General features: G+C 38.3%; 1 long non-coding RNA gene across 1 annotated transcript in view; it reads left to right on the plus strand.

Moving 5' to 3' along the window:
* The window catches only part of LOC112843569 (uncharacterized), a 22,644-nt gene extending 3,147 nt beyond the window's left edge, over positions 1–19,497 (plus strand). The window contains exons 2-3 of the long non-coding RNA XR_003216006.1: positions 5,334–5,533; positions 18,576–19,497. This is a non-coding gene — a long non-coding RNA (uncharacterized LOC112843569). The remainder of the gene's footprint in view (positions 1–5,333; positions 5,534–18,575) is intronic.
* The last annotated feature ends 15 nt before the right edge of the window (positions 19,498–19,512 follow it).

A 19,512-nucleotide genomic window follows, 5' to 3' on the forward strand; every position in this document is an offset into this window, starting at 1 on the left:
GATATATCAGGCTGAAAGACACGGCAAGACTTTGAAACTATCTATTCATACTGAGGTATTTACTGACTAACAGGAAAAGCCTCGCGGAGAATCTGCAGGGAATAATAAAAATGTTTATGCACAGATTTTTACCTAAAGAGCTTCAATGTGTTCACTGAAGCTTGACTGGCCTACGTGGTGGTGATTGCAGACTGATGATGTTGAGCCAAAAACTGGTTAAACTCACTAAAATGTTTTTAAAATGTTATTTTTAATTGTCTTAATATGAGCAGAAGATTTACAGTGAGCTTTAAAGTGACCTAAAATATTGTGTGAAGTTGATAGACTGTTAGACCGTCTTAAAATAATTTAATACATGCTTAGGAGGACATTGGTGTTAAATTCTTCAAATATTCTTTTAAAGCTCTTTTAGCTAAGACTGATTTCCTAAGAAGTTCATTGATAGTGGACAAATCTACAGATCAAATAACATTCTGTGCTAATGAAGAAAGTAAGAGCCACATATGTGCTGTGGTATGATAAATATGTGAGGATGTAACCAGAGGATGCTATTGTTTGCCTTTTTTGACTAAGGTATTGTAGTGACTAAAATGACAGAGTGAGTTCATTTATTAGCTTTTTATATTTTATATAAGAACTGATATAAGACTGATATTCTAAAATATGCCATTAATTATTGTTTTTGCAATACTTTTTTATGCATGAAGAGGTTACTCCAACTCAGTGGAGCTATTTTCATTGTCATGCATTTGTATTTGCCTCCTGTCTTCTCTTACATCTGTTAGCCATGGCTCAGAGGAAAACATTACAATGTGGTAATTACAAGGGAAAGATTGTGTTAAAATAAAGCTTATGATGTTAAAAAAAAAACTTGATGCCTACATAACTTTCCATTATTCTCACCATATCAATGGGACAATTCCTTTAAAAACTATAAAAAGTTAAAGCAGAAATAGACTGAAAAAATTATTGTACAGTAGAAAACATTTTTTATTGTTAGAAATATCAGCTGGGGTCATAAACTACCTCACTGGGTCACTTGAAGGTTAAACATATCACAGCTGCCCAGCAAATACAGTGGAAGAACTGGACTGTACAGTTTCTGGAGGAATTGCTGTAGCATTGTTGCTACGCCCAGAGATCGTTGCTTTGTCTCCTGTAGGTTGAGGTTAAAATTTGGTAGGGTGTATGTACCTAATGAAATGGCTCTGTAGACAGGTGTACCTAAAACGTAGCCAGGTACACAAGTGTGCCTAATAAAGTGGCCAGGCACACAGGTGTACCTAATTAAGTGGCTGACTCCTTTTTTAAGCACACAGTGTACCTAATAAAGTGACCACAGGCGTAACTAATAAAGGGGACAGCCATTTAATTAGGCACATAAGTGTACCAAATAAAGCGTTCACAGATGTACCTAATTAAGTGGCCAGCCACCTTTTCAGGCACACAGGTGTACGTAGTAAAACTGTCAGCATCTTTACAGAGCTCCAGGATGTCACAGCATCGATAACTGACCCACAAATATGAGTGTGTTTGTTTCCCCATGTGGTATGTACTCAAAATCACAAACAGCCAGGGACACTAACAGACAATAAATAGTAGCTTCAAATCGGTTCCTGTGTGAAAATGAAGGTTTAGTTTAAAAATTCTGAAATTTTACATCATATTGGTCTTTGATTTAAAAAAAGGACTCTTATTTTGAAATTTGACACACACACTTGTTCCCTGCTCTAAGTCCCAGTCAGGGTCTGCGACTGTTGTCTGTTGTCCTTCGGTGTTTGTTTGTGAATGACAGTATTTTCGGTGTATTTTGGAAAAAGCAGCATTGTGCTGCAAGTAGTTAACGTATGACATCATGAAAATGTTTGTCCAAGCGGCTTATTTCACTCAGGTTTGAATCATTGTCAGTTTTACAGCTGTCTTGCTGACAAAGTCATCGCATATGGCTCGCCATAGCACACTGAAGTAAGGTGGTTAAGCTCAGGAGGCATGCCAAAGAGTTTCTTTGATTTATGACTGTAGTGTTTCTTCACAGTGACAGCGCACTGACTCAGTGTGGAAAAACTCAAAGACACAAGCGAAACTGCAAATATTGTTCTTTACTTTTAAGGTTTTAATGAACTGTTTTGTAAATGACAGATTTGTCAAATGTTAAAGTTTTCAGATCACACTTGCACGTCTTTAAACTAAAAGAAAGGGAAAAATCGGAGGTGTTTTGTAGGTAATTATGCAATGTCTTTACCCACGAGCGAGAATGAGTTTTAAAAGTATATTTTGGGAATGTAGTCAAGCTCATTAATAGGGCGGGATTTCTAAATTACCCACATTATCTAAGAGGTGCAATGTTGAAAGCCACAGGCTGCAGCCGCAGTTTGTAACTCATGAGTGTGTAGAGCCAGCTGCTTCCTTTGATTTACTTTTCATTGAAAACAACAGGATCATAACAATTTTTCTAGTTGAAAATATCTCTCCTGTGAGGGGCTTCAGGGTGGCAGTCTGTTTAGCCCTCCACCACTGGCACTGTGCTCTATAATATCTCTAAAAGAATTGCACTCACTCTGGCTCTGTTTCCTCATGTAATCACACAAAGGGATTTTTCTAGAAAATGATCGTAAATCACAGGCTGGATCAATACAGCAGGCCCAGGCTGCACTAGCCTGATAACACAATCAATAGGGGTATTTGGATTTTAATTAATACATGACAGCACCTCAGCCCTGGAACAGTGAAATATGACCCCAAACCCTTTTGAAATACACCCTTCAGAGCGTCACATACAACCCTGATATCTGCTACAACTCATCAGTTGTCGATGGGATCTGGTACCTGAGGAGCTGAAGGAACAGAGGGCTGCAGGAAAGAGAGGATGTGGGTGAAAATACAAGTGGACACATAGGATTTGAAAAAGAAGCATGTAAAACAAAAGAAGTCAGGATAGTAGAGACAGGATTTAGGCCAAGTGATTCTTTTAAATGCTGACTATAGCATGACAGTAGATAAATAGGCTAATATGAAGGTAATTACAATACTAATGGCATTTTCCATAGGTTTGTTTAGTCTTAATGGTTACTGGGCATTTTTGTTTGACATTTTTGTCTTTTAGACATGCCATTAAAACTGTAAAATAGCAGGTACAATGTTCACCATGTTTGCCATCTTAGCATATCTTTAACTAGGTGCTAGACTGAAGGTTGAGCGGAGTATGGAGTTCATCTTCAGTAGATATTTGTTCGTAAACCAAAGTAAACATTTTTTTGAAAATGATGATGATGAGGATCCCAGTTTTTCCAAATGTATGAAACTATGCAATTCTTAGACCTCACCAGAAAATCGTCAGTAATGGTCGAAGGTGGACGAAACCACAGCTGCTCACATTGGAGACCTTTTGTATCATTAACTCAACTATCTTTCACCATTATAATCCAGAATATGGATTGTTGTACACAGAAGGAGTTTGTCTCCTAAACATAAACTATATATAGAAGATTAGCTTACAGTAGCTACTTTGACATAACCCATTCGTTTTTATTTTGCATTTTGAATACTCAGCATTAAGCTTCACCCACACTGGAAGCAGAGACCACATAAAGTGAATGACATTCAGCAACTTCAAGCAACTACGGATGAAAAAAACTGCAAGCGATGGGGAAGTGGGCGGGACCCGAGATAACGTTTTCTCAACTTCCCGTCCAACTAAAGTGACTGCCAATCAGAGTGAAGGATACCACTGATTGACATATGATCTGGCAGCAAATAGATTAGAGGGTTACCAAGGCAACTGGATCCTGGAATGTCTGCGAGCAAGCAGCCGTCAGCTTCAAAGTGATGCGCAACAAGCGAATCGCATCCAGTGTTCAACAGCATTCAGCTTTAACTCCCTATGTTGGGACACCCTTGATTCAAATAGTCATGCCCCTTACTCTATTATCCCAATGGATGAGTTATTAATAAATTCACCCAACGACTAAAAACATTAGATTGTACCTGTAAACATGCTTGTTTTAAGCTGTAAACTTGGGAATCTATGGAAGCTGACTAACGTTGTAAGGGGTCGCAAGAGGAAGTGCAGAAAATAAAATTCATTTCTGATTATTTTATTCCCTTATTTTTCACTCGAAATTTTTAATTTTCAAATCGTGGCACAATGTAGAGCAACTTAAAGCAGGATATCCTCCAGCCTGTGTTTCCCTGTGGCAGGTCTGACGTACCTCAGTTTTTCTCAGTCATTCGTGAAGTTGGTTTTCTCGAAGCAAAGACAGTGACGCCACATTGCTGAGGCTTTGATGGAAATTGAAAAATCAGTGGGTGATGCCACAGTGGTTGTAGCCATCTTTTACATACAGTCTCAGTTTTTAACTTGACTAATATGCAACCGATTTTTTAAAACCAAAATCATGCTTTACCTGACGTATGTCATTGCATAAATTAACTAAATTCAACTGAAATATATAAAATCATAGGTTTATTCCATTAAAATGAATTGTTTACATTGTACTCATGTAACAAAATTACATGGAAAATTAACACGTACTCAAAAAACTTGAAGTAACCATTTGTGTATTTTAAAGTAAAGTCAAAGTGGAGTCATTAGCAGTTCTGGCATTTAGATTCACCTGATTAAACATTTGCCAATCACAAATACTGATTTAAACCTAATGGTGACAAGTGAGAAGCTAGCATGTATATTTACTTTAGATTATGATGCTCGGTTCAGAATTTTATGGCAATCGCCTCAATAGTTCTTGAGATTTTTCAGTTTTTCACTAAAACCGAAAAAAGTCAGACATTCGTGTTCCTCTGGGGTCCTCTGGGGACCATGAATGTCTGTGCAAAAGCTTTTTTCAATCCATCCAGTAGATGCTGAGAAATAGTCTTGTGGAATGACCAGCCAACACCACCATCTCTAACTGCTAGTTCTGCTTTAAAACAAGACGGCCGATGACTCCACACGGTCACGTCCCTTAAGAGAAACCAGCAATCGTCTAAGCTGACATGGAGACTCAGACCCAGACAGTCTCCCCTGCAATAGCCAAAACCTTCACTCAGCAGTTATTGTGGTTGAATGGGATCTGGTTCTTCATCCCAAAACACAAAGCAAACGGAGAATAGACCAAAAAGAAATCAAAAGCGAACAAAGAGGGATTGAACGGCGAGCGCAGAGTGACAGACAGCACCAAGGCAGGGCTGTTAGGTTATGTAGACTGAGGGCTGAGTGTCGGGGAAATTTCTGATCGCTTTAATTCACTACACCTAACTTGGCTCGGCTCTTTCCCCCCTCTCTGCTTTTATCTAACACTGTGTTTCTGTATTGATTTTTTTTCTTTATCTTCAAGGCTGGATAAGAGGACACAGAAGTGCGGGAGTGAGAGTGAATGGAGAACTTTCCTGAAGATTGCTGCTATTCTCCGGCTTATTGCCTCCTGTCCTTCATGGTTTCACATGACGTCCCGGGTGTCAGGATCGCCTTCAAGCTGGAAATGAGGAAAGTGATGATACCAGTGGGCTGGGATCAGAAAAGAGGAAATTGGCTAAGGTAGAAAAGAAAATGACAAAATAAATCAGTTAAAGTGCAGAATGACATAAAATAGGTGTAAATATTTGTAAACTTTTGCTGTATGAGGAAACTCAAAGGGTGCTGAGATAATTCACCCATTTAGAGGAGGATGAGAGAAGCAGGGACACAGAATAAAACATCCCCTCAGCTGCTGTTTTCTTACACATAAAAGCTTCATAATTATGTGTTTGGGGCTTTGTTGACATGAAAACCTACATGAAAAGCACCTAACGGCAAAAAAGCTGCAGATTTCAGGAAAAAAAGGAAATCATTCCTTCTTAAAACTTGCATGCAGATTAGAACAAAGGAGGCAATAAAACAGAAGCTAATTACAACCTTCATGCACATAAAATCTAAGGCAGGTAGAGTACAATATGCCTTTCCTTTCCTTGTGTGTTTCCTTAAACGCACCGCCCTGTCGTAGGACAGAAAATCTTTTGTGGAATAAATAATTTCTTGGGTGAATTAAAGCTCCAAGTGTTTGAGTTGAAAGTGACGACAAAGGCAAACCCCTGGGTAATAGATTTCTTAAAAGAAAGAAGAGGAGGGCTTAAACGTACCAGCAGGATGCCCTTTTCTTATCTCTGAAACAATTAAGCAACACAGTTGTTTAGAATAAGAATAGATTGTTTCAGATTCAGGTCTTTTCCCAGCTGAGTAACAAAGCAGGCTACCTGCAGCTAGCCTTTTGTTTCACCGAGCATCAGCAGAAATAGATTTTCACATCAGCTCCCTGACAAATAATCCAGTTAGCTCTCTCTTAATCTGAAAAACAAGTAAAGCTGGCCCTGCCCTCACCCCGCTTATTATTCTCCAGCTGAGTTCGAATTTCAGCTCTTGCAGCAATGACGAGTGTGTGGACTCAAATATGGATAAAAAAAAAATGCCGAGTAAACTGTAGAAAGTCAGCGACGCCTTTTTCTTTTCACTCAAATGAGGTCAAATGCATTATCCCCTGATGATTTACATTTTTAAACTCGTCCTGGTTACAAAAGAGGCCGACGAGTTAAAGACTGTACATCTAAATTAACTTAAAAAAACATATTCAAAAACTTTTTGAACTATTTTGCTTCCATAACGTATCTTCTTGTACTAATGGAAAGAAAATGTCCACAATACACATTCCAGTTTCAGAAGTCAGTGTACGTCTAATCTATATGTAATCTATCTATACATACACTTTTATAAACTTGGACCTATAACACAACACAAAAGATCATTCTCATAATGTAAGCAATTCCCTAAAGAAGTGTCAGGGTCATCTCTGTTCGAACAGTATTGGAAAAGCAATGGAATTTAATAACACACATTAACAGAAGCTTTCTTAAAATGCATTAGTCTCATATTTGGAGCCAGAAATCCTCATTTAAGTAGCATCTAAATCTCCATTTTTCTTCCTGTTTAGGGTTTTACATAATAGTTTGATATATATCACTCCAAACCTGTTTTATAGAAAGATTTAATCCTACAAAGATTGCTACTGTAGGACGAATGATGATTGGAAACAACTCAAAATGGAATCAGTTCCAACCTTTTGCTTTAATGCAAAAATGAAACATGAAGACTTTGCTTTAGTCAGTATTTACAACTGTGTTTTGATGAATATGCAAATAAGCATTAAATTAAAAACATTTGCATTCTAACAAATATGCAAATTTTCAATATGCAGCAATAAAACTTTCAGAAAACATATAAAATATAAACTTAGCGCCAAATATTTAGCTGAGGAGGTTTGTTGGAGTTTTGACCTGTAGTGTTTCTGCTAAATGTTGTTTAAGAAAAATCCCCAAATCCCTAAAAATATATAAACGGGAAATTCTGAAAATTTTAAAGACACATTCTAATGAGCGCTTTAAAACCTAAAAGTCCCTCCAAGTACTCGTCTGTTTCCTTTTCTCCCGTAGTCTCTGCTCGGTACTTTTACTGACCAGCTACAAGTTACCCAAAGACAGATAACATACAACCATATGATTAGTTTGTAAAAGTGCGACACACTTGAGAAGTACATGATTTATCTCCAACTTCTTTATCTGCTTACATATCAGCATAATAAAGGATGCATTTCTGTATTAGTATCATAACATTTTTGACTTGAGCACACTTTCTTAATAAAGCTTTTAATCGAACATTTCTAGTCGTATGGAGTACTTTCAGATCGCCGTATCACCTCCTTTTCTGATGTTAAACATCTAAATACTTGTTCCACTACTACCAGAAACACATACTGAAGCAGTAAGAGGAGCCCTGCAGGCGACTTTCACACATTAAAGCAACATATGTGAAGATTTTCTAGCCTCCTCCTTCAGCGTGGCTCTCAGTGGGAGGCAGACAGTGGACAGAATAATTATTAGGAAACTCAACGTAAAGCACACCAGGAGAAACTCATGACTGTCCTCATAACTTAGACCAATAAATGCTCGTAGCCACAGCCTGAATCCTGCCATGCCACATCATCATTAGAGCACAAAACTGGACAAAAAAAGAAAAACAGTTTCACATGCACTATTATATCAGCGTCAGAGGACTGCGTCACTGCTCTGAACTGTAATTCCCGTATAAAATAAAATAAATCATTTGACTTCTGTGTAATTGTAAATTAAAAGGTCTGGCTTACTCGTGTCGGTGAAAAGTTGCAGATCCTTGTGAAATTTGAAGGAAAACCTCACAAAGATCCTGCAAACAAATAAAGGTGTTGTCTCCCACCAAGTCAAACAGTAAAGCTCCTCAGCTCTCTGCACACAATGAAAAGGAGACGAGGAAAAAGAGAAAACTAAACTAAAAGGGCCCAGGCTGATTTTTATGTGAATGTTGACTAAGAATGGTCTCCATCTGTGCAAACCAACTCAAACAGTTACTTCCTGTGAGTCACAGTCTGAAGCCTGGAGCAAATCACTGATATTTATCATGCAAGATGGCACACATTCCCAGGGTTATACTTTCTGCTGCTGGTCTCCCAGTCAGGCTCTGGCCTGCTGAGAGAGGCTACTTTTCAATCATGTGAGGAGCTGATTTTTAAAGTTGCAGGTAAGATTGTCTTTATTGATCAGAGGCACACTGAACTTGTGCGACTTACTGCAGACATTGTAGGGAACCGTTTTGGGTCTTAAGTATTGCGTAGCACCCGATTAGCAAAAAAGTTGCTGAACTCGGCTCAAGATGTTCGACCAATAATGCGGCTGTTAGATGCCGTTGTATATAGAAATCAGGCAAGTTAATCAATTTTGTGGCTAGATGGAGCCAAAAATGGGGAAAATCCACAAATATCAGCACATTGCTCACTTTTGAAGTCCAGCTTGTGCTACACCTGTTAGCAACAAGCTAATGAAATGAAGCATGTATAAATATGAGCAATGCACACTAAAATATCTCAATGATTTTTGGACATATTATACTGTATACTTATCATGATATTTAGCAGGTTGCACACATGGAGGAGCAGGTTTTGATGGACATCCAATGATAATAAAACTGAACTGAAGTGATTTTTAGCTAATGTGAATCTGTACTGGGTAGTCCTTCTTTGCAATTACAATAATATTATATAATATTAATATTCATTAGTGTACCCCCTGCACAGATTTTGTAGACACACTGCTCAAAACAATATTTGTGCCCACTATTCACATTTTAACTGTGGAAATTTAGAACCCAGTAAAAACTTTCCACGAGTCTTTTCTTATGAGAAACACAAAATGCTTCCTTTGTTTCCCAAAGTAGCACTTTATGACGTTCTTCTGCAGTTATTATCGTCCTTAACTCTACCCAAACATACTCAAGATGTAGCACTGAAGGTACAGCAGATATAAGCAAAAGGTAGCTGCCCTCCACTGATATGAACTTTTTAGATTCCAAGGTTATTCGTTTGTCTTAGTTCCTTTAAAACTGTCTCGGTATGAAAACCACAGTTGAGCTCAAACATAAGTACGATGGGAAACTTGTGATTTGTTTGCATTATGTTTGGTTTCCTCTGTTAAAGCTCTGACTTGCTCTCGTTTTGTTGCATTTCGGCACGTTTCATGTAAACCGCTCCATGCTGGGATTTTTCAGAGTTGCTGTCACCCTCAGTCGTCGACCCAACTCCCCCCAACTTTAATGATGCAATAAAAGGCAGGACAGGAGGAGTAAGTTACGGATAATTGCAAAGTCATGCTCCGTGGGGCCGGTGTGGTTTATTTGATTAACCTATAGTGACAGGTCAGATGCTGGGAATATGTTTTTCAGGCACATGATCATGGGTCATTTATGACCTCCTGCTGAAGGATAATCAATAGCTGGACAGACAGACAGACAGGCAGCTGACAAAGTCTGTCATCAGGGTGATGTTTGTGTTATGTCTGCTCCTGAGGCAAAGTAAGGGGCGATATCAAGACGCTGCAGAGGCTCGTTGACACTTTCTGAAGGGGATGGTGTTTATAGAGAAAAGGAAAGGGAGAAAGAGAGTCGAATTTTCTCACAACAGTGGTATTTAAACCCCGTAAATGCTTCTGTTTCTATACATGCCACACGCCCTTTTTTCCTCTCAAAGCAAAACCATGTCGCAAAATGGCAGCATGTGCGTCAAACACCCTTTTCAAAGGGAGAGGCGAGGGGAGGGGACAACAGGAGGAGTGGGGAAGGAGAAAAACAAATGTCATGCAATGCAAACAGTAAAGAGAGCCCAGTCGTCTTTACAACAGTTTTACAGCACATCCTGGGCCGAGCTTCAGCAGCTGCCTGCAGACAAACCTTCCCTGCTCGCTGCAGCCTCTGCAGCTCTCTGCTGTCCTCCCAGCAGCAACTCTTTTAGAGCTCCTAGTGGCTGTAAGCAGATGCAATTTTGCATTTCCGGTAGTCTAGACATAACCAAGGCAGAGTGGCAGCACAGCTCATTTTGTCCAATGTGCAATAAAAGTTTTACAACAATTTTAAAAAAAAGAAAAAAAGAAACAAAAAAAAGATTAATTACAAAGTTTATGTGAGAGAAGAATGTTGGTTAATTAAATAGTCACAGCAGGTAAAATACACAGAGTGACTTTACACTTCAGATTGCAGACCTTATTTAAAGAGAACATTGTAAAAATCTATAAAAAAAAATTGTAAACATTCTTTCAAAAAAAAATCCTAAATACATTTAAAAAAATGTAAAGATAAAATCAGTTAAAAAAACAAATCCTTTAAAGCTCTCAGTCAAAAAAAATCCCCTTAAGTCTTTAATTTTAAATTTAATTAATTTAAAAAAGTCTAGAAAAATCATTTTCTGACAAACTAAATCAAACAAAAAAACAGAACCCCTCCATCCCAAAATATCCTGTCCAAAAACATATGTAACTATACAAAAAAAAGGTAAATACTAATATTGTACTGTGTAAATCCCAGTAAGTGGACCTTGATTTTGTCACACACGTTCTGAACAGTCAAAGTTTAATGTGTGCACGATTTCATTCCTTCCAACTGTTCTCGTTTTTCGACATAATCCACAATTTACAATCCTTGAAGAGGCAATAATGCATTTTCCAGGCTTGTTTGTGGACAGTGAACGTGTCACGTCTTTGACATGCAGCCTGTGTAAATTATCCCTTTGCTGCCAAGACACCCTGGTCTGTTCTGCTGTGCAGCCAAACGAGAACGAATCAAAGAGCTTTCGCAGAGATGATCATTGATTTAATCACATCATCGACTGCAGCCACTTCAGGGCCAAAGTAGCTAATCCATAACCAGCCAAACAGATTCACGCCAACGCCTGCAATCATAGCTAAATGGGGATCAGAAGGTGTCACGCAGCATATCAGCTTCTATCACACCTCAGATGTGTTATGAAGTGTCTCAGTATTGATCAGGAATAACAACGACGTGTCCATCGACCACGTAAGACATAACTGTATCGACAAGAGAATTAGAGGGATAATTGTTCCTCTGTCATCTAACTCCAGCATGACTGCGCTTCCCTTTCTGTGTGTGAGCTGCAGTAACAAGAGTGACATTAAGACTTTGTTAAAGGACCAAAACTGAAACGATGCTGCTTTAAAAATCCTGCAAGAAAAGGACGTAAAATGAACAAAACAGACTGAAAGGAAAAATTTAATGACAGGAAAATCTGATTTGTATCATTTAGATTGTATAAGGAGGCTTTACTGCTCTAACCACTTTGTATATAGTTTTATAGTTTAGTCTAGTGTCTAAAATGGGAATACTGGTACCTCTGGGGGTACACTGTAGTACTGCAGGGGCTATGCAAGTGTTTTCCTTTCTTTTTTCCTTTTTTGTTTAAGTCAATAAAAACATTTTCAGTCATGGATAATTTCCAAAATAATTAAAATACAACAACCCGGTGCAGTGAAAATGAACTGCATGGCAAAATCTGACATATATCCAGGATATTTAATGTTGTGTCACTTTTCAATAAATGCAATCAATAAATGCAATTTTGATAAACTTTTTATTCCTGATTTTAATAAGACTGTAACCTTTCAGCTGCCGTAAAGCCTCACCCCAACACATAACAGACTCATGTTAACTGTAAGTTTCTGATCTTTAAGGCAAAAAAACATCAAAAAAGTTTAAATTTAGCAGCAATACAAGTGAAAACTAAATATTCACAGAACAGTGATCCGCATATTCAGACTAGAGCACTGATACAGATCGTGCCCGGAAACAAAAGTTTGATCACTGCTCAGTCACAAAGATCCCCAGTGAGGCACAGGCTCATGCTTCACACTAAATTTTAAATGCATTTTATCATAAATAGTCAGATCTTAGCTTCAGAAATTAGCGATGGATTATGAAACTTTGAACTTTAGCGCTGAAGCGTTTTCCAGCAATATGTTTGTTGTTAACAGATCAGACACTGACGCCTCAGTCCTGCGCTGCGGCCGCTTTTCTCTACCGAAAATGTTTTGCTCTGGGGGAGGCACTTGGCTGAAAAATGAGGGGTACATGCATTACTGAAAAGCATCTGAGAACTGCTGAGTTTTTTTTGCTTTGCTTTCATCACAGGGGTCTAATTCTTCAAAGGGGTCATAAGATTGTCTGATAACAGAGATTAAAAGAAGTTACATATGCATTAGTTTTATTTTACTCGCCTCTGCTTTATTTCTTGTGAAAAACTTGATAGGTTTTAGCACTTTTGGCTGTTTCAGCGAAGTTTAAAGGGCAAGTGTCCCTTCAGCGTTGCTATTAACGATTCGGGAAGCCTCTGCGTAAGAGTTTGAGAGGCAAATAAGTGTGTGTGTGTGGGGGGTTTCTGACAATTTGCCAGGCTTGTTGTGTGTTTTCTAATTCACACTCTTGATTTAAAGATTAATTGTAGTCTTTAAATAAATGTAGTGTAATAAAAAAGTGCAATATTTGCCTTTAAACTGTTGCAGAGCACAAGAAAAAAAAATATCTTTAATTACTGACGTGCAGCAGTTTGCAAATATTACCTCCGAGCACCACCGTGCTGCTTCCCCAAATCTCATTCTGAGCGTAAAGTGCCAAATATTATTGCTCTCATTTAATTTCAAATGCTCGCTACTCATTAGTTTCTCAGGACGTGGCACAAAGCAAAATCAGGGAGAAAGAGCGTTTGAAGAGAAAGAATGCTACTTCCTTTTTATCTGATATCTGGTTCAGAAAAGACTTCTTTCGTTCCCCCTCTTGGGTGAAAATACAGCCCTGGGAAAGCTTTGGGTTATTATTGGATGTCCACTCTAAAAGTATTTCCAAACAATCCAATGTTGTGCTCTAATAGAAATCTATGAATGCTTCTCAGGGCCAGAGGACAAAGCTACAGCCGGCCTGTACATCTGTGAGTTTAGAAACAAAGCTTTGTTTGTGAGCCTCAATCACTTGTGCTCATGAAAGCAGACACTTACTTGAAAAACTTTCTTTTTCTTTCAGGGGAGGTGGGGGGGAGAACACTCTAAACCTACATCCTGGTATAAATTTGCAAAACGCAATACAGGCCTGATTGTGTGTGGAGCAGACGCAGGATGCATACAAATAGAATCCCTTCTGAAATGTCCTCTTCCTTGCATGGCTCAGTGGCTAATGTACAATAAATCAACAAAAGGGGGCTTTAATACCAGCAACGGGCAGGTCCAGGGTACTGTTATTTTATCTTTTTACAGTATTTAATTGGAAGTTTTCCCTGAAACATTACACCGCGCTTTCAAATGACTTTGCTCAAATCTAAGAGGAGATTGATAAGAATTTGTCTCCCTCCCTCAGCCCCTCTCCCTCCTCTCTTAAAGTGTTTTTTTCTTTCTATCCCTTTGCCTTTCAGGAGAGAGCAAGTTTTTGCCGAAGGGAGACTAAAGTTACAAGTGTGTGGCATTTCGTGGAGGGAGAATGAAATTGGAGGCTTGGAGGGACGGATAAGGACAGGCTGGGAAAAAGGGAAGTTGGCAGTGGTAGCGGGTCAACAGCGCGCCTCAGAGCCTTACCCACTGCACCAGGTGTCCACTTAATTCAAATGATACTATTATTCATAGACAGAGGAAGAGTATTGAAACGACCCCCCCTCCAAATCATTTGCAACTGAATACAGATATAATCCTGGAAATATAAGTCTCCATTAAGGCTATCCCATTTAGCAAACAAGGCTCCCATTGTGCAACATGTTGTGTGTATAAATCACCGTCTGAGAGAGAAAGAGAAAAAAAAGAGACGAGGGGGAAAGTAAAACATTTAGTCCAAGACGAGATTTGAGAATGTCAACTAGTCACGCATGACAGCTCGGAGTGTGTTTAACTTTCTGATTTAAGGGTGGCCCTTTCAGTCCCTAATTTATCTCTTGTTTTATACGTTTTCAGAAGCTAGTAGGTCATCTCAGCGTTCTATTGACAGCAAGGAAATTGACAATAAAATGAATAATATATAAACTTGTATCACATGAATTCAACAGGTATAAAATGCCACGCAATTCCGTGACTTCTTGCGTTGTAAAACAGATCCGATTTCAGCGTTTCGGTGCACGTCGATGCCTTCGGGATGGAACCGTCACGCTCCAAAATATCAATCCTCCATCTCATTTCTATATTGTTATCAACACACTTTGAGGGGAAAAAAAACCATCCCGTAAAGACGGTTCAAAGAGGTCACACGTGTTTGTTTTGCATTAAAAGCTTCTTAAAGCGCCGTAATAGACACACACACACAATGTTTTGACCCGTTTCACTCATATCTGTGCTCCTACAATATGCAGCTGTTGTTAATTAAATATAATTATTAAACAGATGTCCATGCTTAATTTTTGTCATTTTTTAAACTTAATGTGACTTTGTGAAAACATTGAAACTTCCTGTTTTTCTTTTTTCTTTTTTAAATAAACCAGGGTGCAGTCAGAAATTAGCTACCTTTGCTCCGGGCTTCACGATTAAAACGTCACACCATTAAAATATCATTTGTCCACTGACTTGACAAACGGGCTTTAAAAATCCCCGCGGGCCAAAGTGTTTCTGCAAACACAAACAGGCCGCGAAATTATACAAAAAAATACACATATATACTCAACTTACAGAATATTCTACAATCACTGTGCAATTACACCCGCGTATTTCCTTTCTGGTTCCAAATCTGCAGCTGTGCGTCCTACATGCCGACACTGTATTACATTTTAGAGTTTCCTTTTATTTTATTACATCAGACAGCTACGTGGACTCTTTGTCCTGGGGTCCTTAAAGACTTTTCCAGTTGAATTTCTTTATCTTTTAGTGCTAAATTCCATACTGTGGGTTTCTATTAAAATTGCCTTCTTTATATAATTATATTGTGTACTTATTGAAGAATTTGGCGTTAGGAAAAAATGGTAAATCACTTTTCTCCAGGATAGGATGCAAAGATAAATGCACTGCTGTTGACCTACTTCTGTCTAAAGCAACTTTTTCCTAATTTATGGAAAATTGTTGTTTTTTTTGTGTCATTTTATTTTAACCAGTCATTAATCTTCTTCAGACACTGACCACGTTATTTGGCTTTGCACCTTCGCTCTTGTACATCCGCTGTGAGGGTTAAAAAGGTGACAAATAATCACAGAAAAATACATACCCCTGCACCCAAACCCACTTTACACTGCCTAAGAAGAGTAATTAATTTCAATTCAGTAGACAAACAAAAACAGCTTTAGCCCCCACGATCCACTCCACTTTCCTCTTTTCTTTTTTTTAAAATGTTGTTCAGTACAGTACTGACACGAGGCGTTCGCCTCCCAGTCAGTGGATCAATCTAATCCTTCAGAGAAATGTGTGATGGACTGGTGCAATCATCCCAGACAATGGCCCCACAGAAGTCTATTCCCTTTGCCCACAAACTCAAAGGTGAAAAGAGAACAATATCGAGCTGCTGATAAACTTTCTTTTCTGATTTCAGGGGCCACAGAAAAAAAAGTTTCACTGATCCAGTTAAATCCCTAACTCAGATGTGAAAATATCTGGTCTTATTTTGACATCTTAAATATACATACAGACACGCTGGCAGACAACCAGCGTTCCTCCTTGCGGTTTCACTCAAACGTCTCCTTTACTAAAACTTGAGCTCTGCCTCTAATGACTTGAAATATAGCTTCAATTACGCTTGTTTTTATTTGTCGACCTTTGAGCAGTTTTTGCAGGCTTGACTGAAGACTCATACGAGCGAGCTGATCCTCTGGATTTACTCTTGATTGTATTTTTCCTTTTCTGCAAACAGTGGTGACGTGGCCAGCGTGTACCCTGCCTCTCAGCCTATGAGAGCACAGATAGGCTCTGGTAGGATTGACCGACAACCACCAGAATACCTCTCACTTTAAGCAATGTGAAAGTTTTTAAAGTCTTGAGCTAGCTTTCCCAAATACAATATAATGTGTGTGCAGTCAAAGGTCACCAGTCTATTATTTATTAATTATATGACAAACATCTTGAGATTTAATGGGTGTCCTCAGAGGCAAAGTATGCAAAAATAAATGTGTGAATAAAAGTAGTAATGATATAACATGCATATAAATAACACAATAACATCAACACAGGGATACATATAAGGACTCTCCCACCATTCCACCCAACACTTACTAAGTCTGTTGCATCTGTTTACTCAAACTGAATAAGAAATATAGTAAATAAATAGGCCATGAAACATTATGGCTAACACTGAGTCCACTTATAGGCTAAAAAAGAAGGTAAACAAGAAGGTTTTCTACTCAGAATGATCCCCCTGGGTGTGACAAAATCAGCCCACGTGCACAAAGACGACAAGTCCTTCCAGCACAGTCCCAATACAGTTAGAAAAGCTATGAATTGAACAGTTTAAGAAGCTAATTCTTCACAGCTGAACACTCTCTTGTAGTTTGTCACCATTTTACAGCCATTCCTCTTGTCTGTCTCTGTGCGGCACTTTTTATTTTAGAGTTTGGATCATTCAGTAAAACTTAAAGTGACTTTTAATGTCTCTTTCTCTTTTTTCTTTAAATCGAAACAACATTAATTAACCAGAGTTTTCACTAACAGATGACTAACCACAAATTATATCATGTTTAAATCATCGGTTGCTGCCAAATTTGTGCTTCTCTGTGCGTGTCTCTATTTTTAAAATATTTTTAAATACCTTTAAATGTTTAGGTTTTGAATCAAGAAATTGAAACACATGAACGTGAAGAAGAAGAAGGTAAATTTCAAATAAGCAGTTGACTGATTTCATTAAAAAATAAAGGGAGAAAAAAGATTGATTGACCTAAAAGCTAAAGGTAATGATGATCAGCCCTGCTTTTACACTTTCACAGCAAAAACATCGAATTTAGTATAAATTTCAAATTAATATATGGATCCAACAACTCTTATTTTGAAAATCTCACTTTAACCATTCCTCGCTGTAGTGTGTTGTAATTTTTTACAAGTGTTATCTTAAACTGTTATATCCATCGTGATAAAAAAAAAGGTGTAATATATAAGTAATAAGAATGAGAAACAGTGAACTATTAAATGAAAGCTTTGCTTTGTAAAACTTTCTACACATTAAAGTTTTTTGTTACAAATAAAGATTTTAATCACTCCTCCACCTCAGCTCAGGTTGTGCCCATTTTTTTTTTCCAATTTGCATTTTATAGCAAAACTGGGGCCATTTCTGATTAACATGAAAATGCTTGTCATATGTGAACCATATCTTTACATCCATATGCGTCCTTATAAATTTCTCATTTATTTTAGTCTTTTCATTATCAGGTTTCTCGACCTCTCTGTGTCTCTGTCACCGTCGCTCTGTCTCGAAGCTGAAGTTCCCATGACCCGTCACAATACAGTGATGATGTATTCAAGCAGTGATGTATGAAATTCGGGCAAATAAAAACCTTTGTCCTCCCACACTGGCTAATTATTTGACAGATTGGAGCCCTGTTGTGTGTGGATACTGTGAAGGAGCCCTCCGTCGCCCATCCCCCACCCAATAAAGAGGCCACTTGCAGAAAAAAATTCCTCTATAGCCTCCCTTTTCTATTCTTTGTTAGAAGATTACATTTTTTCACCACATTTTGGAATGACAAAATGGGGGAGAACTGTGGGTTTTTTGGACCCTGTGGGGACCCTGTGTGCTCAGGCAGTGACAGAGGGGGCCAGGACAGCAGTCAGTGGCCGTTTAAAAAGATTTTCTCAAGCAGAAATATTTAATCTTCTCAGGGAAAATAAAGCAGAGAAAAAACAGAGGACAAAAAGAAGCTAATCATCCACAGGTCTCCCCTCCCCTCCACCTCTCCCCCCACTCCCTCCCTCCCCAGTTATCTGTAAAAAACAAAAAGGGGAAAAAAAGAGAGAAAAAGATTATATAAGAATGACAGAATAAATCTGCATGTATAATTATGGCGAGTTCCCACATTTGTGTTCTGTTTCGCTGTTTATGAGACAGCTTTTCTGTCAGTTTTACACTGACATGAATTCAGAGAAAACACTCAAGATTAAACTGCCAAGAAAATAATTAATGAATAAAAAGTTGCGTCCGTGTGAAAGAAAATCATCATATACCGATTAAAACTCCTCGTCCTTGCTCGTTGTGCTGTATCGGTTGCTTTAACTTGACATTTTTCCTCTCCTTTTCTCCACAGCGACTACTTTCTGGGCAGACTCCTGTAACTGGCTAATTAGCAAAGCTGGAAACGTCCCATTACTCCCTTAACTGAGATCTGTTTGTTGCATTTGTATGTGGAGAAGAAGCATAATTATATGCACACATCACGTGCAGGTGCAAGACTATTGTAAAGAGCAACTGGTGAGAGGATCAACACCTGCACTCGGACGCCATGCTACAAATTTAAATAGGCATTTAAATAGACTTTTTGATATCAGGTCTGCATTCGTCTGTGTGTTTTGACCTTAAAAGATTTAGTGAAATGAGAAAATGTAAATAACTTGGGGGTGAAATTCATCTGCAGTTTTATTTGCATATGTATGCTTTTTTGTAAAGTCTGTTCTTTCTAAAAAATGAAACCAGTGAATGAACAGTATCCCTCGAAGAGCCACGTGAGGTAAGCTGGAGTCACTCCCCCAGGTTACAGTGACTCTATGGATAATTTTCCCATCAATAACAACTCAGCGGGTAAATTAGGTCAAGCGTTTAAGTCGCATTAGCATTCAAAGCTACGCTTAACGAAGGGCTCGTCTACTTTAAGGGACAGGTGGGTCCATTTTGTATTGTTCAGCGTATATTTGTTCAGTTTGTCTTTTTTGTTTCAAGCTCATTTTGTTAGCCAAAGTAACCAAAATATAGGTGCCCTTTGCTAGCCAAGCTAGCTAGTAAGTGCTAGCATTAGCTTATTACTGCTCCCAGTTTTACTTTTGCTCAGATGTTTGAGAAGTTCAACAAAAAGCTGAACTGAAGATTTAAATTAAAGATAAATTCAAGGAAGTGGTGACTTTTTATAGCTGACTTTGTTTATGATGTACCATGATAGTAGCTTAGCATGTGCTTATTTTGTCTGAAGATATTGCTTAAAGCAAAAATGTTCTGCTAAAGCAAAAATACATGTTTTAACACCCTTGATA

The sequence above is a fragment of the Oreochromis niloticus genome, linkage group LG22, assembly GCF_001858045.2.
Source record: "Oreochromis niloticus isolate F11D_XX linkage group LG22, O_niloticus_UMD_NMBU, whole genome shotgun sequence".
Taxonomy (NCBI): Eukaryota; Metazoa; Chordata; class Actinopteri; order Cichliformes; family Cichlidae; genus Oreochromis; species Oreochromis niloticus.